A 26,287-nucleotide genomic window follows, 5' to 3' on the forward strand; every position below is an offset into this window, starting at 1 on the left:
AAATGCAAATGCAGTATTCCTTTCACACTGGGGGAAAAAATCCTAAATATACATATAAAATGATGGGGTCTAAATTAGTTACCACCACTCAGGAAAGAGATGCTGAAGTCATTGTGGAGAGTTCTCTGAAAACATCTGCTCAATGCGCAGTGGCAGTCAAGAAAGCGAACAGAATGTTAGGAACCATTGGGAAAGGGATAGAAAAGACAGAAACTATCATATTGCCACTATACAAATCTACGGTGTGCCTACAGATTGAATGCTGCGTGCAGATTTGACCTCCCCATCTCAAATATATCTATATATTAGAATTAGAAAAGCTTCAGAGGAGGACAACAAAAATGATTAGGGGTGTGGAACAACTTCCATATGAGGAGAAGTTAAAAAGAATGGGACTGTTGAACCTGGAAAAGAGACATCTAAGGGGGAATAGGACAGAAGTCTATAAAATCATGACTAGTATGGAGACAGTAAATAGGGAAGTGTTACTTATCCCTTCACATAACACAAGAACCAGGGGACATCTAGTGCAATCAATAAGCAGCAGGTTTAAACAAACACAAGGAAGTATTTCATCACATAACGCACAGTCAACCGGTGGAACTCATTGCTAGGGGATATTGTGAAGGCCAAAACTATAACTGGGTTCAAAAAAGAATTAGATATGTTCCTGGAGGAGAGGTCCATCAACGGCTACTAGACAAGATGGTCAGGAACATGAGCCCCTGTTCTCAGCGTCCCTAAACCTCTGACTTTCAGAAGCTGGGAGTGGACAACAAGGGATGGATCACTGGATAATTGCCCTGTTCTATACATTCCCTCTGGGGCACCTGGCATTGGCCAATGTCAGAAGACAGGACACTGGGCTAGATGGAGCATTAGTCTGACCCCCAGTATGGCCGTTCTTATGTTCTCTCTTAACCACCATACATCAGCATGAGAGCCAGACAGAATTGGACGCAGCATGTTTGCTGTCCTGAGGAATCCCAGCAGGGTTGGTAGTAAGTGGTCACAGAATGGAGTCACAAATGGATGACACCAAGGCCTGGCCTACACCTAAAACTTAGGTTGACATGGCTACATTGTTCGTGGGTATGAAAGACATAGTTGAGCTGACCTAAGGGTATGTCTACACTCAAAACGCTACAGTTGTGTCACTGTAGCGCTTCAGTGTAGACACTACCTACAGCAACAGGAGGACTTCTCCTGCCTGCATAGGTAAACCCCCTCCCTGAGAGATGGCAGCTAAGTCAGTGCAACAATTCTTCCATCAACCTACCGCTGTCTACACTGGGGCTAGGTCCATATAGCTACATCTCTCAGAGGTGAGGATTTTTCACACTCCTGAGAGATGTAGCTATACTACTGTAAATTCCTAGTGTAGACCAGGCCTGCGCTTTGGTATAGACACCACTAGACTGAGAGAAGAATTCTTCTGTCAGCCTCGCTACTGCTTCTCAGGGAGCTGGATTTACTACGGTGATGGAAACCCCCTTCTCTCTCTGTAGCCAAAGTCCATACTACAGCATTACAATGGCAAAGCTAAAGCACCGCAGCTGTAGCGCTCGTAGTACAGATAGGGGCATCATCGGTGCAGGGGCAGGGCCTTGGGGAAGGGACGGTGCAGGGGCGGGACCAGGGTTCAGGCACTGGTGGCCCCGTCCCCCATCTTTAGGGAGTGTCCGTGGCTCCTGAGTATGGACATACCACAAGTAAAGTGCTCTTCATGGCAGGTTCCTTAAACAAATGTCAGACGCAGAGCCCATGGTAGCACAGAGAAGCAGCAGAAGTCAATGCAAGCACAGGCTGGCTTCCCAGTCTATCAGTAAAGGACCAACATGTCCTCCTGAGACAGAACCCAGAAGGAATCTGAACATTAACAGAAAGTGCCTCACCTTTCAGGTAAGCTGGAGAAACACCCATAAGATCTGTGTTCAGGGTTGACAAAGGTAAGAGAATTATTACTGATGATATCCAAGGGTCTCCTTGTGTCCCACAGTCAGAGGCAACCTAGAGACCTAGAATGGAAAGAGAAAAATACATGTTGGACACAGGATTGCAACGCCCCTTGCAAACACACACATATATTATTCATGGGTAAGTATAACAAGCAGTAATGCATATGGCTCTTGTGTAACTACAACCGGGCAAAATTTTTGGACCACAACTTTTTTCAGTCAAAAATGTAGATTTGGATTGACCAAAACATTTCACAAATTGGTGTTGATTTTGCCAAATTGTTTCAGTCAGAAAAAAGCTAAAAAGAAAAATGCCAAAACCCCAAAACATTACGTTTTGACATTTTCAAAATGAAACATTTTGGTTTTTCAATTCAAAACTACTTTGTTTTGAAATTTCCTTTCATGTTTTCAATTATTTTTAAATTGAAATGCTCAAAATAGAAAAGAAACATTTCATTCAACCTAAAAAAATTTTGGAGGGTTTTGTTCGGAGGGGTTTTTTACCTTTTCAATTAGCTGAAAATTAAAAAAAAAAATCAATTTCCATTAAACTTGAACAATTTTTTTGCCAGCGAACCAGAAGTCTGTTATTCACCTCACTCTGTTTGTTATCCTGTGCCAGGCAAACACGGTAATGAAAGAAGCCCTGAGCATACACAAGGTAAGGGAGTTCCCTCGTTCACATTAGGCCCAATCTTGCTTCCAATAAAGTGAATGGCAAAATTCTCATTAACTTCAGTGGTGAATTAATCTCACCAATATAAAAGTTCATATTTAATACCAAAATGTTGACATTTAAAGACAGCTATAATTCCGTCCAACTAGTCATAGCATCGCTGTTAAAAAAATAGCTTCCTCCTCACCCCATGGAAAATTTTAACAAATAGGAAAAAATCTTTTTAGTCAACATTTTTTTGGGGGAGGGAAAAAACTCAAAAACCAAAAAGTTTCAGCCAAAACCCAAGAACGTTTCCATTTTCAGGTGTTTGGTTTTTCAATGAAAATTCAAAATTTTCTGTGAAAAAAATATGTTTTTGCCAAAAAAATTGAATTTGTCAAAATCCTTTGAAAAATGGATTTTGCCAGTAACTTTTCAAGATGATATATCATAGAATATCAGGGTGAGAAGGGACCTCAGGAGGTCATCTAGTCCAAACCCCCTGCTCAAAGTAGGACCAATCCCTCAGAGAAATTTTTACCCCAGTTCCCTAGATGGCCCCCTCAAGGCTTGAACTCACAACCCTGGGTTTAGCAAGCCAATGCTCAAACCACTTAGCTAACATCAGGTAGTTAGCTGAGCCTTTGCCAAAGTCCAGAGACTATTTATAATGTAAGATGAGGACAGCTGTTCAAAGAAACAACTGACTCTGGCGAAGTTTAGATACACTATATTATTATTTGGTTTGAACTAAATTATACTCCAAAAGTACAAGGCAAATATAAAAAACATATCTTCAGTTATGAAGTGTTTTGCACCATAATTTGGTGTCTAGTTTCACATTAAGATCAAAAGACCAGTTAAATGAGTCAAAAAGAAAAACACAGAAGACAGTAAACATCTCATAAATTTTAAAAAAATGACAAACTGCCAGAGAGTAATTTAGATCCTTTCTGAGCTTAACAAAACTGTATAATACTCATGTAACACATTGGATGCTGGTAGTTTTTTGGAAGTGTCATTTTACATAATGTTAAGTTGTCAAAGCTATCATGATGCAAGCCTGCTCACTGTGCAGGAACCCTGTGCAAATTTAGAGTGACTTCTTGCCTTCCCTTGCCTGGCCAAAACAGGCTCTCTTATCAGTACACAATTGCAACAATCATCTACACATCTTGCAATTCGTTCCTGAGCGCACTTGCTCTGCAAGCCTTTGCAAGAGACAGAAATGTACTGTAAAGGGGCTGGGTGAACGCAACCATTGCAATGCCCATGTTATACTGTGTTATTCATCTTTCGGTGTTCTTATAGGTGCAGGTTTTGTAACTGGAACTATACAGTATGCTGACACATTGATTTCTGGGCATAAAACAGATTTAAAATATAATGGCTCAGTGACTCATTCATGTGGGATGAACGATTAGATTGTGAGGGCAGAAACTCTTGTTTAAACACAATGCAGGAGTACATGAAGTTGTGCTCAAACAAGTGCTTTCACGGTTGTGATGAGATTACACAGTTCAACTGTTGGATCAAACTCTTAAGAGAAAAGGAGTGTCTTTATGTGAGCACTGGGATCAGGTTTGGATTCTGCCATTTTCATAGGACAAGGCTGCCACACCCTTTGAGATGGGATGTACAGGGGCTACTTACACATCTCCTATGGGACACCACTGGCATCATCACATCCTCCGACCAACAGACCCTGAGATCTCCCACCTAACATTTCCCCCCAACCAGGATATTTGGTCTAAAGCTGGGCAAAATTTTTCAATGAACAATGTTTTTTGGGTGTTGAAAAATGCAGATTCAGCAATGCCAAAACATGTAGCAAATTCATGTTGATTTCACCAAATTGCTTCTGTTGAAAAAAACCCCAAGCCCCCCAAAATATTTCATTTCTACATTTCTGAAGCAAGACTTTTCATTTGAAGTGACTTTTCATTTGGAAATTTCCCTTGATTTTTATTTTTAACATTTTGCAAATCCAAATAATGCGATATTTACCCAGCTCTAATTTGGTTCCATCATGGAGGGCAACAAACCAGGTCGATTTCTGTCATAACTATAAAGGGACGGGAACAGCCTTCCTGTGTACAATACTATAAAATCCCTCCTGGCCAGAGACACCAAAATCCTTTTACCTATAAAGGGTTAAGAAGCTCAGGTAACCTGGCTGACACCTGACCAGAGGACTAAGAAGGGGACAAGATACTTTCATATCTTGGTAGGGGGAAGGCTTTTGTTTGTGTTCTTTGTTTTGGGGGTTGTTCGCTCTTGGGACTAAGAGGGACCAGACATCAATCCAGGCTCTCCAAATCTTTCTGAACCAGTCTCTCATATTTCAAACTTGTAAGTAACAGCCAGGCAAGGTGTATTAGTCTTATTTTTGTTTTCTCAACTTGTAAATGTTCCTTTTTGCTGAGACGATTTTACCTCTGTTTGCTGTAACTTTGAACCTAAGGCTAGAGGGGGTTCCTCTGGGCTATATAAATCTGATTACCCTGTAAAGTATTTTCCACCCTGATTTTACAGAGATGATTTTTACCTTTCTTTCTTTAATTAAAAGCTTTCTTTATAAGAACCTGATTGATTTTTCCTTGTTCTAAGATCCAAGGGGATTGGATCTGGACTCACCAGGAATTGGTGGGGGAAAGGAGGGGGGATGGTTAAATTCTCCTTGTGTTAAGATCCAGGGGGTTGGATCGGTGTTCACCAGGAACTTGGTGAAAAAGCCTCTCAAGGCTACCCAGAGAAGGGACGGTTTTGGGGGGAAAGAGGGTGTTCCAGACACTGAGGAATCTGGATGGTGGCAGCGAACCCAGATCTAAGCTGGTAGTTAAGCTTAGAAGTGTTTATGCAGGTCCCCACATCTGTAACCTAAAGTTCAGAGTGGGGGAGGAACCTTAATTTCCCTGGAAAGACTCTATACAAAGAGAGGGAATGGGGGAAATCGTTCACATCGAGAAGTGCCTGATTTTTGGATGATAAAATTTGCTGCGCTCTGGGTCCAATTCTGCAATTTTCAAGCAAAATTCTCAGTGATTTCAGAATCAGGCTTTAATTCTCTTTCCCTTACACAAAAACCCTCCCTGCACTTAGCAAAAATATCTCTTTTGAAACCCCACTATCTGTAGAAGAAACCCTGCAGCGTGAGGCGACACTGCATGGAACATCCTGTTTTACTGTTGCCCCAGTTCCTTCATGCTGGCCATCATAGTAAAAGGTGATGAGAAAACCATGGCTATAGGATCCACGCTGCCACCAAATACTTGCTGGGAGTCTAAACTCAAAGCCCCACATCCTTCCTCGCACATGACCCCAGCCTCCAGCTGGAGTAGGAGGAAGAATCTGTGCCCTCCCACCTGCAGATGCAGCAAATGATTCAAGCAGTCGCGGCGCTCCATGGCCTTAGCATGCCCGCTGCATAAGAGGCAGTGGCCAATTGCTTTGCACAGTTAGTAGATTCACCTGCCCGTCTACACACACTGGCACATGGAGCTCCTGGCGATCTGGGTTTCACAGCACACAGAAGTGGGAATGCCCTGCACCTTTTTTTCTCCTCCTCCCCAGAAGCCTGAACCAGAGAGATTTCACTGCATCTAGGGCACTGCACAGCTTGCGGGGGAGGGGACAGGATCTGCCCCCAAAGGAAGGTTTGCTGACATGCCTCCATTTAACCATTAGGAGAAGAAGGCCTCATGTTTTACCATGAGATCCATTCGTTGACTGTAGTTTTCCTCTAAAAGTCCCCGGCTCTGATTCTCCATTGCCCCGCTGTTGCAGTCAGCTGCACTAGTGCAAAGTGGGGTGGCTCAGCTCAGAACCAGTGTGAAAGGCTGCACAAGTCACAAGGCAATGGAGAATTGGGGGCTCAGTCTCGGATGTGGAGATCACAGGGACCTTGCACTTGCCATAGCAGAAAACACCAGTTCTTAACCCTTGTGTCTGCTCAGATTATTGACACCCAAATCCAGCAGGCTCTCAAGTACTGTAGGTTCTCAGCTGGATTCATTGCTGTGCACTGTGCAACAGCTGCAATGAGTGGTTTGCAAAGGAAAGACTGACTTTTCTTTGCATTCTTCAAAGCAAAATGAAGAGCTCCATGCACCCTCACGCCCGCAGGGCCCAATTCAAGAGCCAGCGAAGTAAGCGGGAATCTTACCATTGCTTTCAGTGGGAACCATCTCAGGACCACAGCCAGAGCCACTGGCTTATATCTACCAATCACCACTCCAAAGCCCTGTTCACACCTGGATACAAGGTTTATTTTGAGAACATGTTAGCTGACACGTTTTAGCGAAGGTGATGTAAAAGCACTGTGTAAACAGGACAAGTTGTGTTGTGGCATGTGGTAGCTGGCTGGGCTGCAGACTAGATCCCATGCTAGCATTCCCGTGGCCCTGTCTACTGGCAGGGTTTTAAAACATCTTAGTTAAAATGTATTTACAAACAAGTTTGAAAAATGCATCTTTTATTCTGGTGTGAACAGGCCCCAAGGCACACACAGGCCCCGATCCTGCAAACACCTGTGCACATGCTTAATGTCAAGCATATGAGGAGTACTATTGGCCCTCAGTCTGGGCCTAAGTTAGTTTCAGCATTGACAGCAAATTCCAAATCTGAATGACCAAGTACTAACCTTACACTGAGACAGAGAGTGCAACCAAACAAAACACTGGTGACATCAGTAAAGAAGGGAAAACTGAAGCGAAACAATCTTATTGGCCTCAAACTGTGACAGCTCACAAGAGATAGCTCTGCAGGAAGCACTGCAAAAAAGGAGAGCAATATTTGCAATCCCAGCCCTAACGATAGGGCCTGGTGAGGGGCATTCCTATATTAAAGTCACTATATTCATGAGGCTTTATTATTGTTATTTATTTCACTGCATCTAGGGCACACTCCAGAGCTTGAGGATCTGCCTCCACTGACATTCCTCCATTTAACCATTAGGAGAAGAGGGCCTCATGCTTTGGCATCTAGGAGCCCTAGCCACTGACTACGTCCTCACTGAATCATAGATTATAAAGCCAGAAAGGACCATTGTGATCATCTAGCCCAGGGGTGGGCGAACTAGGGCCTGGGGGCCGCATCTTGCCCTTCAGATGTTTTAATCCAGCCCTTGAGCTCCAGCTGGGGAGCGTGGTTGGGAGCTTGCTCCGTGTGGCTCCCAGAAGCAGCGGCATGTGCCCCCTCCAGCTCCTACGTGTAGGGGCAGCCAGTGGGCTCCACGTGCCTCCTCCACCCCAAGCGCCACCCCTGCAGCTCCCATTGGTCAGCAAACGGAGCCAATGGGAGCTGCAGGGGCGGCGCCTGCGGATAGGGCAGCACACAGAGTTGCCTGGCTGCTCCTCCGCGTAGGAGCTGGAGAAAGGACATACCACTGCTTCCAGGAGCTGCTTGAGGTAAGCATCGCCTGGAGCCTCCAACTCCTCAACCCCTCCCATGCCCCAACCCCCTGCCCCAGTCCTGATCCCCCTCCCACCCTCTGAACCCCTCTGTCCCACCCTCCTGCACCCCAGAGCCCGCACCCCCAGCCGGAGCCCTCACCCCCCCAGCACCCCTACCCCAGCCTGGAACCCCACGCCCTGATTTGCTCCTCATTTCTGGCCCTATCCCAGAACCCGCACCCCTGGTACAGTATCCGACCAGAGCCCTCACCCCCACCCTAAACCCCAATATCATGAGCATTCATGGCCCATCATACAATTTCCATACCCAGATGTGGCCCTTGGGCCAAAATGTTTGCCTGCCCCTGATCTAGCCTGGCCTCTTGCATAACACAGGCTGTAGAACTTCCCTGAATAATTCCTGTTTGAACTAGGCTGTGCATTGGCACTGTGCAAACTCAGAATAAAATCATTCCCTGCACCAAAAAGAGCTTACAATGTAAGCCTGAGACAACAGGTGGAGAACAAGGAAACAATCAGACAGGAGTGGCCAGCACGATCAGCAGTGAGATCAGCACACCAGCAGCCAACCCACTGTCAAGTTTTTCTAAGCATTGATCATTAATAATATATTAATTGCTACATCTTCAAAAAGTAAAACAAAGAAAAGGTGGCAAGTGACTGTCTTCCCCAGCTAAGCTACTGTGACACTGAAACAGGTAAGTAAAAAGGCAGGTTTCCCAACATTGTGGGGTTGTGAAAATGTCAAGAAAGTCCAGTCAGTTCGAAAGAACATCTGGAAAACACATTTGTCTTGCTAATAAAAAGAAAGTGTTTCAGAATTCATGCCAATATACTTAGTTACTTTGGAGGGGTTTTTGTCTTTTCAGTTCCTGTTAAATGTGGGATCCCAGAGAGATGCATTTTCTCACTATTAGCAATCTCCGAAGGGACCCTGCCTGCCTTTTAGAGAGACCGCTGTCTGACAAGTACAGAAGACTGAAATGCAAAAATCAGTACAAATATAAACTAAGGAGGCCTCTGAGCACTGCAACCTAGAGACTTTGACTAGCCACACAGTATTGCATTTCTTTGAGGTATGGTGCATTATTACACACATACAACACTTCCACATAATGAAGATTAAAACTGTTCTCAGGTCTTTTCAACTTAAATGAGAAACGTGATCTTTTAAAAGGCTCCCCGATTGCTTCATTGCTCTGAACGAATATTTTTTAAAAATAACGTAGTTTTTTTTCACATTCTTCAATATTTGCAGCAGAAATCCTGACAACACTTTCATTGCGCCACCTTAACTTATGTCTGCTAGACAAAAGCTACGAGTTGTGCCCCGCTCAGTTTACCCTTCCCGTCAGCTTGAGTCACTTATTACTTACTACTCTAGCTTTCAGGGCCGGGAGAGAGACTGACTAAGGCCACTCTATAGCAGACCTTAAGATGGCCATCCTGCAGCAAAAAAACTTCAGGACCAGACTTCAAAGAGAAACTGCTGAGCTTCAGTTCATCTGCAAATTTGACACCATCAGCTCAGGATTAAACGAAGACTGTGAATGGCTTGCCAACTACAGAACCAGTTTCTCCTCCCTTGGTTTTCACACCTCAACTGCTAGAACAGGGCCTTATCCTCCCTGATTGAACTACCTCATTATCTCTAGCTTGCCTGCATATATATATATATATATATATCTGCCCCTGGAAATTTCCACTACATGCATCTGACGAAGTGGGTATTCACCCACGAAAGCTCATGCTCCAAAACATCTGTTAGTCTATAAGGTGCCACAGGATTCTTTGCTGCTTTTACAGATCCAGACTAACACGGCTACCCCTCTGATACTTGCCACTCTTGAAAGAACGGCCACACTGGGTCAGACCAATGGTTCATCTAGCCCAGTATCCTGTCTTCTGACAGTGGCCAATGCCAGGTGCCCCAGAAGGAATGAACAGAACAGGGAATCAGCAAGTGATCCATCCCCTGTCACCCATTCCCAGCTTCTGGCAAACAGAGGCTAGGGACACTATCCCTGCCCATCCTGGCTAATAGCCATTGATGGACCTATCCTCCATGAATTTATCTAGTTCTTTTTTAAACCATTATAGTCTTGGCCTTCACAACATCCTCTGGTAAGGAGTTCCACAGGTTGACTGTGCATTGTGTGAAAAAATACTTCCTTTTGTTTGTTTTAAACCTGCTGCCTATTAATTTCATTTGATGGCCCCTAGTTCTTGTGTTATGAGAAGAAGTAAATAACACTTCCTTATTTACTTTCTCCAGACCCGTCATGATTTTATAGACCTCTACCATATCCCCCCTGAGTCGTCTCTTTTCCAAGCTGAAAAGTCTCAGTCTTATTAATCTCTCCTCATACGGCAGCCACTGCACTCCCGTAATTTTTGTTGCCCTTTTCTGAACCTTTTCCAAGTCCAATATATCTTTTTAGAGATGGGGTGACCACATCTGCACACAGTATTCAAGATGTGGGTGTACCAGGGATTCATATAGAGGCAATAGGATATTTTCTGTCTGATTATCTATCCCTTTCCTAATGGTGCCCAACATTCTGTTCACTTTTTAAACTGCTGTTGAACACCGAGCAGATGTTTTCAGAGAACTATCCACAGTGACTCCAAGATCTCTCTCTTGAGTGGGAACAGCTAATTTAGACCCCCTCATTTTGTATGTACAGTTGGGATTATGTTTTCCAGTGTGCATCACTTTGCATTTATCAACATTGAATTTCATCTGCCATTTTGTTGCCTAGTCACCCAGTTTTGAGAGATCCTTTTGTAGCTCTTCGCCAGCTGCCTGGGACTTAACTATCTTGAGTAGTTTTGTATCATCTGAAAATTTTGCCACTTCACTGTTTACCCCTTTTTCCAGATCATTTATGAATATGTTATAGAGGACTGGGCCCCGTCTAGACCCTTCAGGCTGTACACCCTGTATTTAGCCACTAATCACATGCCGTGCCCTCTCCATAACAATAATAACTCTTGCCTAGCACCAACATAGGCTCCAGTCCAGCAAAGCCCAAAGCCCATGCTTCAGCAGTCCCATTGAAGTCAGAGCTTCAGAAGAGCTCTGAGTAGCTGGAAAGCTTGTCTTCTCTCACCCACAGAAGTTGGTCCAATAAAATATATTACAACACCCACCGGATCTCTCTAATATCGTGGGACTGACACAGCTACAACTACCCTGCATATAAACTGCAAGAGAGCACATTATCACTTCTGGATATGTCCCAAAACAACAGGCTTTGGAGACAGCTCTATGGTACTCTGGGAATGCTGCTGGATAAACAAGCCCTCGGCTTTCTTGGAATGGACACTGAAGGCTGCATTATGAAAAACAACCAACGTAAACAGAACACCCATTTTCTTAGGGAAAGATCCTTTTCTGGATCAGAGACAATCTCCCAGCTCCAGCAGAACAGTTCTGGAGCTAAGAGCCTGATCCAAAACTCCCACTGACTCCCATGGGAGTCTTTCCATTGGACTCCATGGAATCGGATCAGGCCCCATCTGAAATTTAAGACTGATGAAACGTACAACAGCAAAATGAATAAACAATCATAATAATCATGTGAAACTATGGGGACAGGACAGGTTTCTTTGGGGTGTCTTTCTCTGTGCTTGATGGAAGTGAAGTTACATGTGCTAATCAACAACTATAGACATCACTGTGAGGCTGGGTCAAGTGTTAGTTGATTGTGAAGGTCAGTGATGAGCTGTAACAGCAGGAGATATATGCTGACTTGTGTCATTAATCTGGGGAGTGACAACAAATGTATGACAGTTCGATGAGACGCTGGATATCACCTAAACATACCAGGCCCTGAGCTAAGCCTGCAATGTTAAATTAAGGATCAGCCTGGTATAAAAACTGCATAGAAAGTGGCATGCTCAGAAGTTGGCATTCAACAGTTCTACACTCTAGAATCATGGGCCCTTCAGAATGAGAACATCCCATGCAAATTAACTTAACAAAGAGAAGGTAAGGGATGATTTGATCACAGTCTATAGGTATCTACATGGGGAACAAATATTTAATACTGGGCTCTCCAGTTGTAGCAGAGAAAGGTATAGCACGATCCAGTGGCTGGAAGCTGAAGCTAGAGACAAATTCAGACTATAAATAAGGCGTCAATTTTTAACAGTGAGGGTAACTAACCACTGGAACAATTTACCAACCGCTGTGGTGGATTCTCCATCACTGACAATTTTTCAATCAAGATGGGATGTTTTTCTGAAACTCCTGCTCCAGGAGTTATTTGGGGGCAATTCTCTGGCCTGTGTTACGCAGGAGGTCTGACTAGGTGATCACAATGGTTCCTTTTGGCCTTGGAATCCATGAATCTAGGAAAACGTAACAGCTATAAATGGTTCCAGGCTGCAACATGTCCTGCTGCAGGCTGGGAGGAGAGGGGAGGTGAAAGGGCAGACGTGTCTAGGGAGAGTTAAGAGAGGACAGCATAGAGGACTTCCTTATTGAGATTGCAGGAACAAACCATCCCGATGTGTAGGAAGAATAGTAAATATGGCAGGCGACCAGCTTGGCTTAACAGTGAAATCCTTGCTGATCTTAAACGCAAAAAAGAAGCTTACAAGAAGTGGAAGATTGGACAAATGACCAGGGAGGAGTATAAAGATATTGCTCAGGCATGCAGGAGTGAAATCAGGAAGGCCAAGGCACAACTGGAGTTGCAGCTAGCAAGAGATGTTAAGAGTAACAAGAAGGGTTTCTACAGGTATGTTAGCAACAAGAAGAAAGTCAAGGAAAGGGTGGGCCCCTTACTGAATGGGGGAGGCAACCTAATGACAGAGGATGTGGAAAAAGCTAATGTACTCAATGCTTTTTTTGCCTCTGTCTTCACGAAAAGGTCAGCTCCCAGACTGCTGCATTGAGCAGTACAGCATGGGGAAGAGGTGACCAGCCCTCTGTGGAGAAAGAAGCAGTTCAAGACTATTTAGAAAAACTGGACAAGCACAAGCCCATGGGGCTGGATGTGCTGCATCCAAGAGTGCTAAAGGAGTTGGCGGATGAGATTGCAGAGCCATTGGCCATTATCTTTGAAAACTCATGGCGATCGGGGGAGGTCCCGGATAACTGGAAAAAGGCTAATGTAGTGCCCATCTTTAAAAAAGAGAAGGAGGAGGATCCGGGGAACTACAGGCCAGTCAGCCTCACCTCAGTCCCTGGAAAAAATCATGGAGCAGGTCCTCAAGAAATCAATTCTGAAGCACTTAGAGGAGAGAAAAGTGATCAGGAACAGTCAGCATGGATTCACCAAGGGCAAGTCATGCCTGACTATAATAATAATAATTGGAGATATACCAATCTCCTAAAACTGGAAGGGACCTTGAAAAGTCATTGAGTCCAGCCCCCTGCCTTCACTAGCAGGACCAATTTTTGCCCCAGATCCCTAAGTGGCCCCCTCAAGGATTGAACTCAGAACCCTGGGTTTTGCAGGCCAATGCTCAAACCACTGAGTTATCCCTCTCTCCAATTGCCTAACCTAATTGCCTTCTATGAGGAAATAACTGGCTCTGTGGATGAGGGGAAAGCAGTGGATGTGTTATTCCTTGACTTTAGCAAAGCTTTTGATACGGTCTCCCACAGTATTCTTGCCAGCAAGTTAAAGAAGTATGGGCTGGATGAATGGACTATAAGGTGGATAGAAAGCTGGCTAGATCATCGGGCTCAACGGGTAGTGATCAAAGCTCCATGTCTAGTTGGCAGCCGGTTTCAAGCGGAGTGCCCAAGGGTCGGTCCTGGGGCCGGTTTTGTTCAACATCTTCATTAATGATCTGGAGGATGGTGTGGACTGCACTCTCAGCAAGTTTTCAGATGACACTAAACTGGGAGGAGTGGTAGATACGCTGGAGGGTAGGGATAGGATACAGAGGGACCTAGACAAATTAGAGGACTGGGCCAAAAGAAATCTGATGAGGTTCAACAAGGACAAGTGCAGAGTCCTGCACTTAGGAAAGAAGAATCCCATGCACTGCTACAGACTAGGGACTGAATGGCTAGGCAGCAGTTCTGCAGAAAAGGACCTAGGGGTTACAGTGGACGAAAAGCTGGATATGAGTCATTAGTGTGCCTTTGTTGCCAAGAAGGCTAACGGCATTTGGGGCTGTATAAGTAGGGGCATTGCCAGCAGATCAAGGGATGTGATCATTCCCCTCTACTCGACATTGGTGAGGCCTCATCTGGAGTACTGTGTCCAGTTTGGGGCCCCACACTACAAGAAGAATGTGGAAAAATTGGAAAGAGTTCAGCGGAGGGCAACAAAAATGATTAGGGGACTGGAGCACATGACTTACGAGGAGAGGCTGAGGGAACTGGGATTGTTTAGTTTGCAGAAGAGAAGAGTGAGGGGGGATTTGATAGCTGCTTTCAACTACCCGAAAGGGGATTCCAAAGAGGATGGAGTTCGGCTGTGCTCAGTGGTGGCAGATGACAGAACAAGGAGCAATGGTCTCAAGTTGCAGTGGGGGAGGTCTAGGTTGGGTATTAGGAAACACTTTCTCATTAGGAGGGTGGTAAAGCACTGGAATGGGTTCCCTAGGGAGGTGGTGGAATCTCCTTTAGAGGTTTTTAAGGTCAGGCTTGACAAAGCCCTGGCTGGGATGATTTAGTTGGCAATTGGTCCTGCTTTGAGCAGGGGGTGGAACTAGATGACTTCCTGAGGTCCCTTCCAACTCTGATAGTCTATGATTCTATAGAAGTGATGGCCGTAGCTGTGAAAGCGAAGGAGATGGCTCAGAGATAGTGTGCAGAGGGAACACAGGAGAGACACAAGGAGAGGGCCCTGCAGAGCCCCAGCTGAAAAGGGCAGAAGGCTAAGCAAGTAGAGCCCTCAAAGGGAGCAGTCACAGAGGTCAGCACTATCGCTGCTATATGATAGGGTGAAAGGGATTGGCTGGCAAGTGCTCTGAACGAACACGTCCTCTCGGATGAGGGCCTCGGACATGTCACCTCCCCGTCGGTCGAGGTAAGGCAATGCAGACGGTGTAGAACAGAGCTGGAAAGTTCTGCCACTTCTGCGAAGGGCTTCCCTGACAGATGGCAGGAGCCCCAGGAAAGGAGCTCTCCCACTGCCTAGGGAAGAAGTGTTCTCTCTGCTGACATCAGCACCACCTGCACCTGCTAGACAAAGCCATGGAGGGTGCTGACCCTGGCTCCAGAGGCCACGTGCACTGCTGCGGACAGTGGTGGTGCTGACACGTGCCCACGCAGTCCCTGAGGCGGACAAATCCCAACAGTAGCAGACAGGCTCCAGGGAGTGGATCCAGTCAGCTGCTGAGCCGGTTGCTGCGGTTATGAGAGTAAGAAGCAGCCCTGTGATCAGAGTGCCACTGAGTCTCAGTGACAGCACTTACTGGTCAGAGACCCAGCCAGAGGCTGCCAGAGCCCATGTGCCGCCTGGCAAAGCGAGTGAACTCCCTTTCCCAGCAGCCCAGATGCCGCCAGGGCTTTGCAATTCCAAACACAGAAAAGGAAGCTCTGGAAGTCTTCTAGAGCCTTTCCTCAAAGTGACCCTAAGTCTTCATTTATATCCTTGAAACGGAGTTAGAGCCTGTCATAAACAGATAGTTAAGGGTTAATGTCTCTTTTACCTGTAAAGGGTTAACAAACAGTGAACCTGCAACACCTGACCAGAGGACCAATCAGGAGACAAGATACTTCCAAATCTCGGTGGAGGGAAGCCTTTGTTTGTGTTTTTTGGGTTTTGCTTTGTTCTCTCTGGGTCCTGAAAGGGACCAGACGTGTAACCAGGTTTCTTGCCAATCTCCCTGCTACAGTCTCTTATATATTTAAAATAGTGAGTATTGAGTAGAAAAGGCGGTTATAGTCTTTTGATTGTTTTCTGTATTTGCAAATGTGTATTTTGCTGGAAGTATTTTAAATTGTAATTTTGCTGGGGGAGGCTTCTCTCTAGTGTCTATAAGCTGACAGACCCTGTAACTTTTACCATCTAAATTATAGAGACAACTTTTACTTTTTTTCCTTTCTTTTTATTAAAAGTTTTGCTTTTTAAGACCTTTTTGATTTCTTCCCCTTGTTGAGGCTCAAGGGAATTGAGTCTGTACTCACCAGGGAATTGGTGGGAGACAGGGAGAGAGAAGGGAGGGGGGGGAAGGTGGAATCCCTTTGTTTTAGATTCACGGAGCTTGAATCTGTCTCTCCCCCCAGGATAGCCCAGGGAGGGAAAGCCTGGGAGGTGGAGAGAAGGGGGAGAAAAAACCTGATTTCTCTGTGTTGTGATTCAAGGAGGTTGAATCACGGTGATCTCCTAGTGTACCCAGGGCAGGAAAGATCTGGGAGGAAGAAAGGAGAGGGAGGGAAAATGGTTTATTCCCCTTTGTTGTGAGACTCAAAGAATTTGGGTCTTGGGGTCCCCAGGGAAGGTTTTTGGGGGGACCAGAGTGCCCCAAAACACTATATTTTTGGGTGGTGGCAGCTTATCAGATCTAAGCTGGTAATTAAGCTTAGAGGAATTCACGCTGGTACCCCATCTTTTGGACTCTAAGGTTCAGACTGGGGAATTATACCATGACAGAGCCTCATTTGATCTGGCTGCTGCAGGGAGGCAGGAAAACAGCTCTGCACCTTTACACAGGATCCGAAGTCCAAGCCCTGGGCAAAGATGGGCATGGGGATTCTGAGCACTCGCTGGGAGGTTACTGAATAGAACATGCATAGGGCTGGCTTGCAAGTTTCCCTGTTTGTATAGAAAAGCTGCATCTTTGGTTTTTCTGTTGAAATGGAAGCAACACCAACCCAGTAAGCAGAGCAGATGTGACCTCCCCATCATAGTTCAGAGCAACTGCACCCACTTTCCTGTGTGGTCCCCCGAGGGCACCCATTCTAGGTTCCCAGCAACTCAGCCGTCAACTCTCTTGGGCAAAGACCCATGTCTCTCTCCCTCCTGACCTGGGGTTTTCCAGCTGCACAGTTCTCTGCCTACACTATGATACTATCAGCAAGCCAGACTGCCTAAAGCAAAGTGCAGATGTTGGCCTTTTTTCTCCAGAGGGTATGAACCTTAATGGCCGCCAGTTATAAGTTACCCTCAGCTTTTTCTAAACAAGCACATTTATTTTTATGGTGAAAGCACTACAGAGAAAACATATTAAAAATCAATAAAGGCACACATGTTCAGGGTAAAAGACTCACCAGAGATCACCCCAACCCTCAGGATCTGGTAGGTGTCGGTCCTTCAAAACTCACAGCTGGGTTTTTCTCATGTTGCCACTGTCTTGGATTCAGAACCAAAGCCACCACGAATATTTCAGTCTCTCTTTTGTTCATCTTGGGCCTTTGACCCAGGCCTCATGTAACAGGGGATCAACAGAAAATGTAGTTTCAAAAGGCTGAGTTTTTGCATAACCGGAGGTGGGGAATTTGCATTCACTTAACCCTTTTTGTTCCAAAAGTCCATTCTGGTCTGGCACATTGTTCAATATAATCCTGTGAATGCCCAAGTCTCACATCTGTCACAGCTCCCCCCTCCAGAGGTTACATACAATCCCAGCCCACAACAAACCATTCATTTAACACAACGGACCCCAAAGATATTTCTACTGAATTCCATAAGGTTTCCTGAGGACCTGGAGGGAAATTGCCATATGCATCACACCAATCACCATCTCTGTTATTCTCTTAGCAGGTTCTCTCCCCTGCTTGTTGAGTTGGCCCGATGGCTGCCTTAGAACTGTCGTTCATATTTAACATGTCGCCCAGCATTTTTTCAACCTTCCGCTTGTCTGCTGGGTTGTCCTCGTGTGATCTTCCGTGCATCCTGGTCGTAAAACAGTTTCACCAGTAACAGCAAAGGAAAATGAAGGGAGGGCGATAGAAACGCTAACAAACATAAATGGATCTGTCCCGGGGCAGCTGCTCTTTGCAGGGAGCTAAGGTCCAATCTGCCTGTCACTGCCTCAGGAAGGAAATAATTGACTGCCCAGGGGGTGGGGAGGCTGATTAGTAAAACGAGCATCTGGGCCTAATAGAGACTGCCCAAGCTCAGTAACAGAATCTCCAAAGGGAGACCAGAGGCTCCAGAGCTCTTAGGATAAACCTGAGCCAGAGGACTGGAGAGGGGGCTGCAACATGGTCTCTCTGGGGAACCTACCAGCATGGGTTGTCTGTAAGAGAGACTCCTGAAGAGGACAGCCTCGTAGACAGGGGGCTTTACCACTCACCTCTCAGACACTGGCCAGAAGCCCTGCCTGTCATGGATCACCCACTGTCCCTGGAGAAGAGTCACAGTGGACAGACCTCCTCGGACCCAAAACTCCAGAGAAGGCAAGAAGCCTAACCCCAGGGACAGAGACTGGAACCAAGTGACCCCTGGAGGAAAAGTCTGGGTCAAGGTGAACACAGGACTCCGGGGAGGGACATGGATTAAGAATGAGCTAGTGGTCCCCCTGGGATATTGGAGTGAAAGATTCGCTTATGTTCTGGGCTGGGTTTTCTGTTCATAAATGAGGCTTTCCACCAGGCAGTGCTCTTCAGCACTTAACCGGCTATTCAGACTTGTTGAATGCAATGCAACGCCCACCTGCAAGAGGATGTGCTGGGTCAGGCCGGAATGGTGACAGAATCTCAGAGCCTGCTTCAAGCCACTTGCTGCGCCCTGGGCGGACACTGAGCATTCAAGTGTGGAATAAAATTAAGAGGGAGGTAGACCCAAAAAGAAGCCCTGAACCAGTGACAGCTGCTCTGAAACCCAGTAAGCACCATCCTTGCAGTTGCCAATAATCCTGAAGAGAATGATTGTGGCTCAAATTCAGGTGAAATCCAGGATTCAACAGTAGGAAACCCAGAACTATCTCCAAACTGTCATCTACCATGTTGCAGTATTACACAGAGACTTGTTTCAAAACAAGAAACCATTTGCATCTATGGATCTGGCTGATGACAATGCAAGAGGGATTTTTTCAGTTGTGACTGGTGTAAGGATAGCTCATGGCTTGTGAGCTGCAAGAGAGGAAAGAAAGCCTTCTGCAGTGTGTGGATTTGCCACAGTTAAGAAACTTAGCTTATGTAAATGTGGAGATGATGCATGTGTTTCAATTGGCATGAATCACTGGAAGGATGGTCCTGGAAAACCAGATATACATGAGAAATGGAATGACCAGAGGGACAGCATTTAGAAAGCGCATGCTTATACCAGCCAAGTGAATGTAGATATTCAGCTACAACAAAGCAAAGTTGAGAAAGCTACAAACTGCAGTTGGTTTTTGGGGCAAACCTAAGTGCATTTAATATCTTATGAAGCAAGAGCTGGCGGTATGGGGGCATACAGATGATGAAATCAATTTTCAAAAGCTATTTGAGCTTTCAACAAACACATCTGACAAACATCAAGGGGTAGCCCTTTTAGTCTGTCTCTGACAAATAAATTAAGCAAAGGCTGAAAAAGAAATGTCAGTATGCCTGACTCGACATTACCAATGAACAAATTAGTGTACCATCAGGTGTTTTCAAAACTTGCACACAAAGTCAAACAGTCAGAAATATTTTCTGTTGTTATTGAAACCAGAGGTGTAAGTGGTCATGAACGACTCCGTTTTGCTGCATGCTTGGATGATGATAATTATGAGTCACTGAATAGTCTGTTGGGCTGTATGGTTGCCCAATATCTCTGCTGATTAGACAGCCCTAACTCATTCAAACCCTGGTGTCAGACACGGCAAACAGCACCACCACCAGCTATCAAATCAATGCTGGACAAAGATCAAGCAATCCTCAACACACTGGAGGCTGCTGTCTTTGAAGGTGGAGAAACTGAAGCAGTGACTAAAGCCCCAGGACTGATTTCTCTTATGGATACATTTAGAAAGTTTGCTTTCAGCTTGGGATGGAGTAGCTCGAGTGTAACTGCTGAGACTGCCCTGACTTTTGTATCCTGACCCTTCGCAAATATTTAAATAGTTTGCGTTCAGGCATGTGCTTTACTAAATTTTATACAGGAGGTTTGGATGCTTCAAAAGATGTAATTAACCCTCCTTCACTGTCAAAACAGATTCAACAGCTACCACAATGCACCAATGATACAAGTGCACCAGGTGCATTTAAAACTCCTGAAGAATAGTTTTGTAAACAATTCTTTCAACTGCTTAACATTTTGGGGGGCAAATGTGATTAATTGAGATTGGTACTCAAACAGGGCACAGAAGAAGACAAAATTTGAATCATTTGTATATTGTATATGATTCCCATGCGCTCTACAATTATACATTGGTGACAAAGTTATGGAGGATTTTCCTACCTTCTGAAAAAACTGAAGACCACGTTGCTGAAACAGAACTCCCAACATTGCTTTTTAATACTACAACTAGTAGTAATAACAACAACCCTAATCACTGACGATGCAAATCACGATGCAAAGCAATATAGCCTATACTGAGATTGTCATCTTATATGGGTGTATTTTGGAATGTTTTCTCATGTGGGTTTTGTTTCCAAGGAGGTGTAAAATAAACAACGGGAAGTTATTTGACATGGTAGCTGTGCCTAACACTGTAGCTTTGTGCAGTGATCACCAATTATTTCCATGTGACATGGCTGAAAGTATTTAGCTGTTTTATTCTCCCCTTTCGGTGTTAAGCTATGGAGGAATAATTAAAAAGTGAATATCCCCAGTAAAACCATTTAAATGGATCGCATTGCGACTTTCTGCCTTTCCTTCACTTTCTTTTTAAGTTCTGGTCCATAATGACTAGAGCCATAAATGGTTTGAATATAGTTTTTAAAAAAAAGCCACACTTGACTGGTGCTTATTATTTATCGCAGTTTGAGATTGTGTTCATTGTGAGTGTCATCTTTTCAGTGACCCCTGTCGTGAGCGATGGGCAGCCTCTTATGGAATTAGCAATGCAACGTTTATTTTGGCATTGCTTAAAGTACCAGATATAGCCTTGCTCAGTAGGTGTTGGCGGTGTTTTGATTGCTTGGCCTTTTGTGGTCCTTCCAGTGCCCATGTGCCCTACCCTCCAGCCCAGGCACCCGTTTGTGAGTGTACATTTTTTCTGGCTGCACTGGCGGGTGGTTGTTATTTTTGGCTGATGAGAATGCAAATGTATTTTTTGTTTGCGTCAAATAGGGAAGACGTAACTCTAGTCTCTGGAGTCCATGATATTCATGCCTTTGTCAGAGGACAAGGTACAGGCTTTGGAACCTGGCCCATGGCGAGTGACTGAGGCAAAGAAATAAACTTGTCTCTTAACAGCACTCCTGTGCAGTGCAGCTTTATCATCCTTAGAGAAATTGCCTGAGCCAGCTGTCCCTTACCAAAAATGCTGAAAGGTTTATGGTACAACAACCCACAATTATGCAATGCTTCTCCTGTCTGATAAAGACTGGAAATCTTGTTTGCTCTCAGTTATATTTAAAATGCTGTCTTCTTTTTTTCAGGAAACCAAACAAAAAATGGTTTGGTGAGCACATGAATTGTTCTGAAGAGCAACAGCAGCCGTCCCGTAACTACCCTGCTTCATGCTGACACACAAAGCAACTGCTTTCTTGTTAAGTAAAAACAAGTCAACATTCACAGCAAAACCATGAAAGAAAAACCACAAGTGACCTAACACTTCTGAGTCATTCCCCCTGCCTGGTACATTGTAAGAGTCCTCTAAAACGCTTTGCCACCTGTAGCCTGCCCAGAACTGCTGATCAGCAATTCTTTTGTCTGTTTTAAACACCAGCATAATTATACACATGAACACTGCCCAGATGTCGATAGCCTTCCTCAGCACACATTTATCCCTAAGCCCTAATGACTAAGGCATGCTAGCAGAGACCCTCCCCTCCATCCAGGATTGTGGGAAACTTCTTGCAAAAAAAATGTTTTGCAAGATAAACTGTGCACTGTCTCCATCGGCAAAGCATTAGAATAAGGGAGCCAGAGCCAGATCCTGAGCTCACTGAAGTCAGGGGAAAGACTCATGATTTCAATGGGCTTTGGATCAGGATCTTGCCAAACAAGAGAATTCCTTCTGCAAAACCATGTGGAAGTGCTTTTCCCCCGGTATTTTCTCAGGATGCCAACACGAAGGACTTGATGCAAATGCCAAGAGGTTGCTAATGATCCTGAAACCCTTAACACTGTCTTATTGCTGTTTGTAATTTACAGTACGTGAATGCACAGATGTTTCACTATGGAAAGTATTTTCAAAAAGGTCACATTTGGCAGCAATCTGTTGGGAAGGAGAAGTCCTACAATAATGTTGCTGCATTTTAAGTTGAAGGCTTTTCTGCTTTGATTTCAATTTCTATTTATTGACAGGAGCTTCTTGAAAGAATAAACAGACCTGATTGGAACCCTCTGGCTTGTTCATGCAAAAGGTCAGATTTGGGTGATTCAGAGGGGTCCCTTTCTATGAATCTATGAAACACTGGGAGAAGAAGTCTCCTCCCACAATAGTTTGTCTTCATCAATTGCTATGCCTGAAAACTAACCTTGTAGGTAGAAAGCGATGTGTGACCTTTTAAAGATGGGGAAACTGATGCATGGGTCCAGATTTTCAGAAAAGCTCAGGTGCAGATTTTTAAGAGCTCAGCACTCTCCCTTGGCCCACATTGGCTCCACCCCCACTGTGACACTCGTGGGCAGATTTTGTTTGCTTGGCTGCCACGCTTTTCCGAAACTCTTCTGACTTCCAGTCTTCTGCAAAATCAGTAGCCAGTGCTCCCTGGGTGTCTCTGCCATTGGGCTCAGCCCTCAGATCAACTTCTTAGTTGTGCTGCCCACATCACAGGTTTTGCATTAGGAACAGAAATTAGATTGTTTTGACTTAGGGAAAAACCAAATACTTGATTTAAGGAAAAGCGGAAAAGTTCTGGGGTAACGAGACGGGGCTGCGAGGCAGGATGCACTGAGTTCTAATTGTGTCTCTGCTACTAACTCACTGCGTAGCGTTGGGCAAGTGCCACAACTCATCTTCTCCATCTGAAGAGTCAGTTAACGGATGCTCACTTGCCTGCGCCCAGGGGTGTTTGCGGGGATTTGAGTTTGCACAGTGTTTTGAGGGGGTTAAGCTCACTAATAATAATGCCTTAACATAAACAAACAAGGTGAGCAATATAGTTCTGGATATTTTTTTAGTGGAAAAGAAGGATTTCAAAAGACAAAATCCCTGTTTAACTTGAATGGCAACCTGCAAATGGTATTTCTCGGCCTTCATTCGGTAGAATCTATACTTCTCCTCTTGCATACTGAGAAAGGCACCACTCCAAAGGCAGGGTGATGTTTTTTCCTTCAAGCAAGGCGAGGGCCCCAAAAGGATGGTGAGATTGAGAGTGGAGGAGGCAGAGCTGCTCTGCGAATTCTATCCCCAAAGGTGGCATCAGCTGGTGTGAATCGTGCTGTGCGGGGCCAGACAGGATCTCTCCTCCACGGACCATTCTCCCATCACATCTCAGAAGACGGACATTTCCCAGCTGAGTGAGCCTTATCCTCCAGGGGACAAACTGGCTCCTGAACAATCAGCCTCTAAGAGAAGACGTGGCATGCTTTGCTGGATACTGTGCTGTACTTCCAGAGGGCCAATTTATTGTCTCATTTTACCTCTTGAACTTGCCTGATTTTTCTACCTGACTGACCTGATCCAAGTTTCACCAAGCCTCTGGCCTTCATTGTCCTGACCCTCTCTATGCCATCTGCACCCATCTTCCATGCAGGAGTCCATGTTTGCCCTTAGGTCCCCCTGCCCTTCTCTCCTCCTCGCTGTCACTCTCAGATATTCTGATTGAAACAAGATACAGCCAGGAGTTCCCCAGTTTAAAGCTATGGTAGGAAGCCGTTTTCACCTGGTGTAGATCGTGGAGGTTTTTAACAGCCGGTTAGGCAAACACCGGTCAGGAATGGTCCAGTTATTACATCGTCCTGCCTTGAGTACAGGGGACTGGACTAGATTACTTACTGAGGTCTCTTCCAGTTCTACACTTCCGTGAGTCTATGGTTTTCAAACACTTGTTTTAAACAAAAGTGATCTCAGCTGACATTAGCCAGGGAAACTGCATTCAGCCTGTGCTACCTGAAACCATCCCAAACTCCTGTTTAAAAACAGTTGCCTAAAATAAGTAGATGTAAGTGCTGACAGGACCTGGAGTTGCATCATACAAACTCCACGAAGCCCTCTAGGGACTCACCTATTGCTATTGATTTTATATGGAAAGTACTGACATGCTGCAGTCATGGGCAGTAGTATAAAACCCTCCAGACCGACAGACGCGCACACACAGAGGTGAAATCCTGTCCTACTGAAGTCAGTAGGAGCTTTGCCACTGATTTCAATGGGGCCAGAATTTCATGCCAGGTTACCAAGACTAGCAGAGCAGCAAACACACATCCCCGTCTGAATCCAGCCTTCTCTGAAAGCATCAATCAGACCCTAAGTCATTGCACACCTGGGAAAGCCCCATGGATACAATGGAATGACATAACTAGAGAACTAAACTCAGGCATGAGAACAGACTGTTCCCTGGGAAGAGAGGGCTGATTTAGTCACTGTTCTAGAGAAACACATTCCAGATATTTCACGATTGTCGAGGGGAATAGCCTGTTTCCAGTCTGGGTCCCAATGAGAGCTGGAACTGGGGCTTCCTAGTGTTGTCACTCACCCCACACACATCCACTCCCAGCAGGAGGAAGTAAGAAGAGGGCCTGACAGAGACTTGACGTTCTGTTTCGCTAGACCTGGGGCCCAGCATCAACAAGTCTCGATCTCTGCTCCGTCTGACAGGTCCGTCTCGACACAGCGGACATTGGTATTTGGGGCCTGCCACGCTGTGATTCGAGAGGACTCCAACCCCTGTATGCATCTGGGAGTCGAGGGACCCCCCGAGTTTATCAAACACTGAGAGTCAGACCCAGGTAATCAGAGCGAACGCTCTCAGGTATAAATACCTGGGGCCATTCCCTTGGAGTCAATGGGGCCAGCTCCCCTGCTGGTGGAAATCAGCATCGCTCCATTGACTTTGATACCAACATCAGTCGAGCTGTGCAGGTTAACACCAGCTGAGGATCTGGCCCCTTACCCCTTATCCCTGGCAGTTCTGTGTTGGAGCCTCTCAGCAGGATGCCCATTGCTCAGCACAAACACACCCCACCAGAGTGCACTGGGCATTACTTCAATGTCCATCTGCCCTCACCTGGAGCTGACCCTCAGCTCTTCACAGCTGCATCGCCCTTCCAGGGAGCCGCGAGCTGAATCCTGTTGAAGTGACTCATCTAGTTCCCCATCCACTAAATCAAGGACAAGGAAAGCTCCACCCAGCCTGAAGTGACATCAGGACTGGACAGTTTCTAGTACTAAGCCAGTCTCTGGTGGGACAGTGCCAATGTTTAATGTTGTCTGACACCGATAGGGCTATATTTTCAAGACAGCTGAGGGCCAGATTTTGGGCTGCTCAGCACCCTGGAGACAGGTGCCCAAAGAGCTTAGATCCCAGCAGCCCCTGGGGACATTTCAGTAGAGATTTTTCTGGCCCTTTCAGAAATTCTGACCCCAGTGTCTGATTTGGCTTTTGCTAAAGGTCCTAGATGCAGCCTTGATCTTGTACTTGGAGCAAATACTTTCTCAGGAGCTTCTGCTTCCAGTGCTGGTCCTCTCTTCTGGTCTGTGCTATTGGCTGGGTCTGTCAAGCCAAGAGACACCAAGGCAGGATTAGAAGGTCAGGAGGATGCAGCACCAAGAGGCACTAAAGACCCAACAATGAAAATCTATTTCAGGCCTCCCTGTGCCTGTGGTTTCACATTCCGTCCACATGTGCGCTGACCAGCACACCTTCTGCCCATTTCCACCCCCACCCTACCCTCTCCATCCCTCGCACGGGTGTCCCACAGTAGAGAGGCTTTTCAGAGAGCAGAGGGTTGCTTGGTGCATGCTCCCAAGTGATGTGCTTGTCATGGCTCAACGGAGCCGACTTGACTGCGGTCATGATTGCTTGTATTTCACACCCTCATCCTCCCCATCACATGGGATGGATAGCGCCGCAATCCCAGCTGGCCAGTTCAACAACTGCTTTCCGTTATGGTATCTGCCATCCGGATCAGAGCTGAGACTCGCTGACTGGCAGCTGACCCATATTTGTACATTTCAGTAAATGCACTATGTAGCCTTTGCCTTGGTTTAGCAACAAATCCTGATCCACCAGAGAAGTGAGACATTCCAGCCAGCATATTTCTAGCTGATCACTGCACTTTCTGAAGAGGTGATAGTCACTAGGCTTTCAAACT

The 26,287-nt window shown here is 45.5% G+C and overlaps 1 long non-coding RNA gene across 1 annotated transcript in view; it reads right to left on the bottom strand.

The window, feature by feature from the left end:
* The window catches only part of LOC127049903 (uncharacterized), an 83,697-nt gene that overhangs the window by 24,626 nt on the left and 32,784 nt on the right, over positions 1–26,287 (bottom strand). The window contains exon 2 of the long non-coding RNA XR_007774106.1: positions 1,896–2,018. This is a non-coding gene — a long non-coding RNA (uncharacterized LOC127049903). The remainder of the gene's footprint in view (positions 1–1,895; positions 2,019–26,287) is intronic.

Source organism: Gopherus flavomarginatus, chromosome 4, assembly GCF_025201925.1.
Source record: "Gopherus flavomarginatus isolate rGopFla2 chromosome 4, rGopFla2.mat.asm, whole genome shotgun sequence".
NCBI lineage: Eukaryota > Metazoa > Chordata > Testudines > Testudinidae > Gopherus > Gopherus flavomarginatus.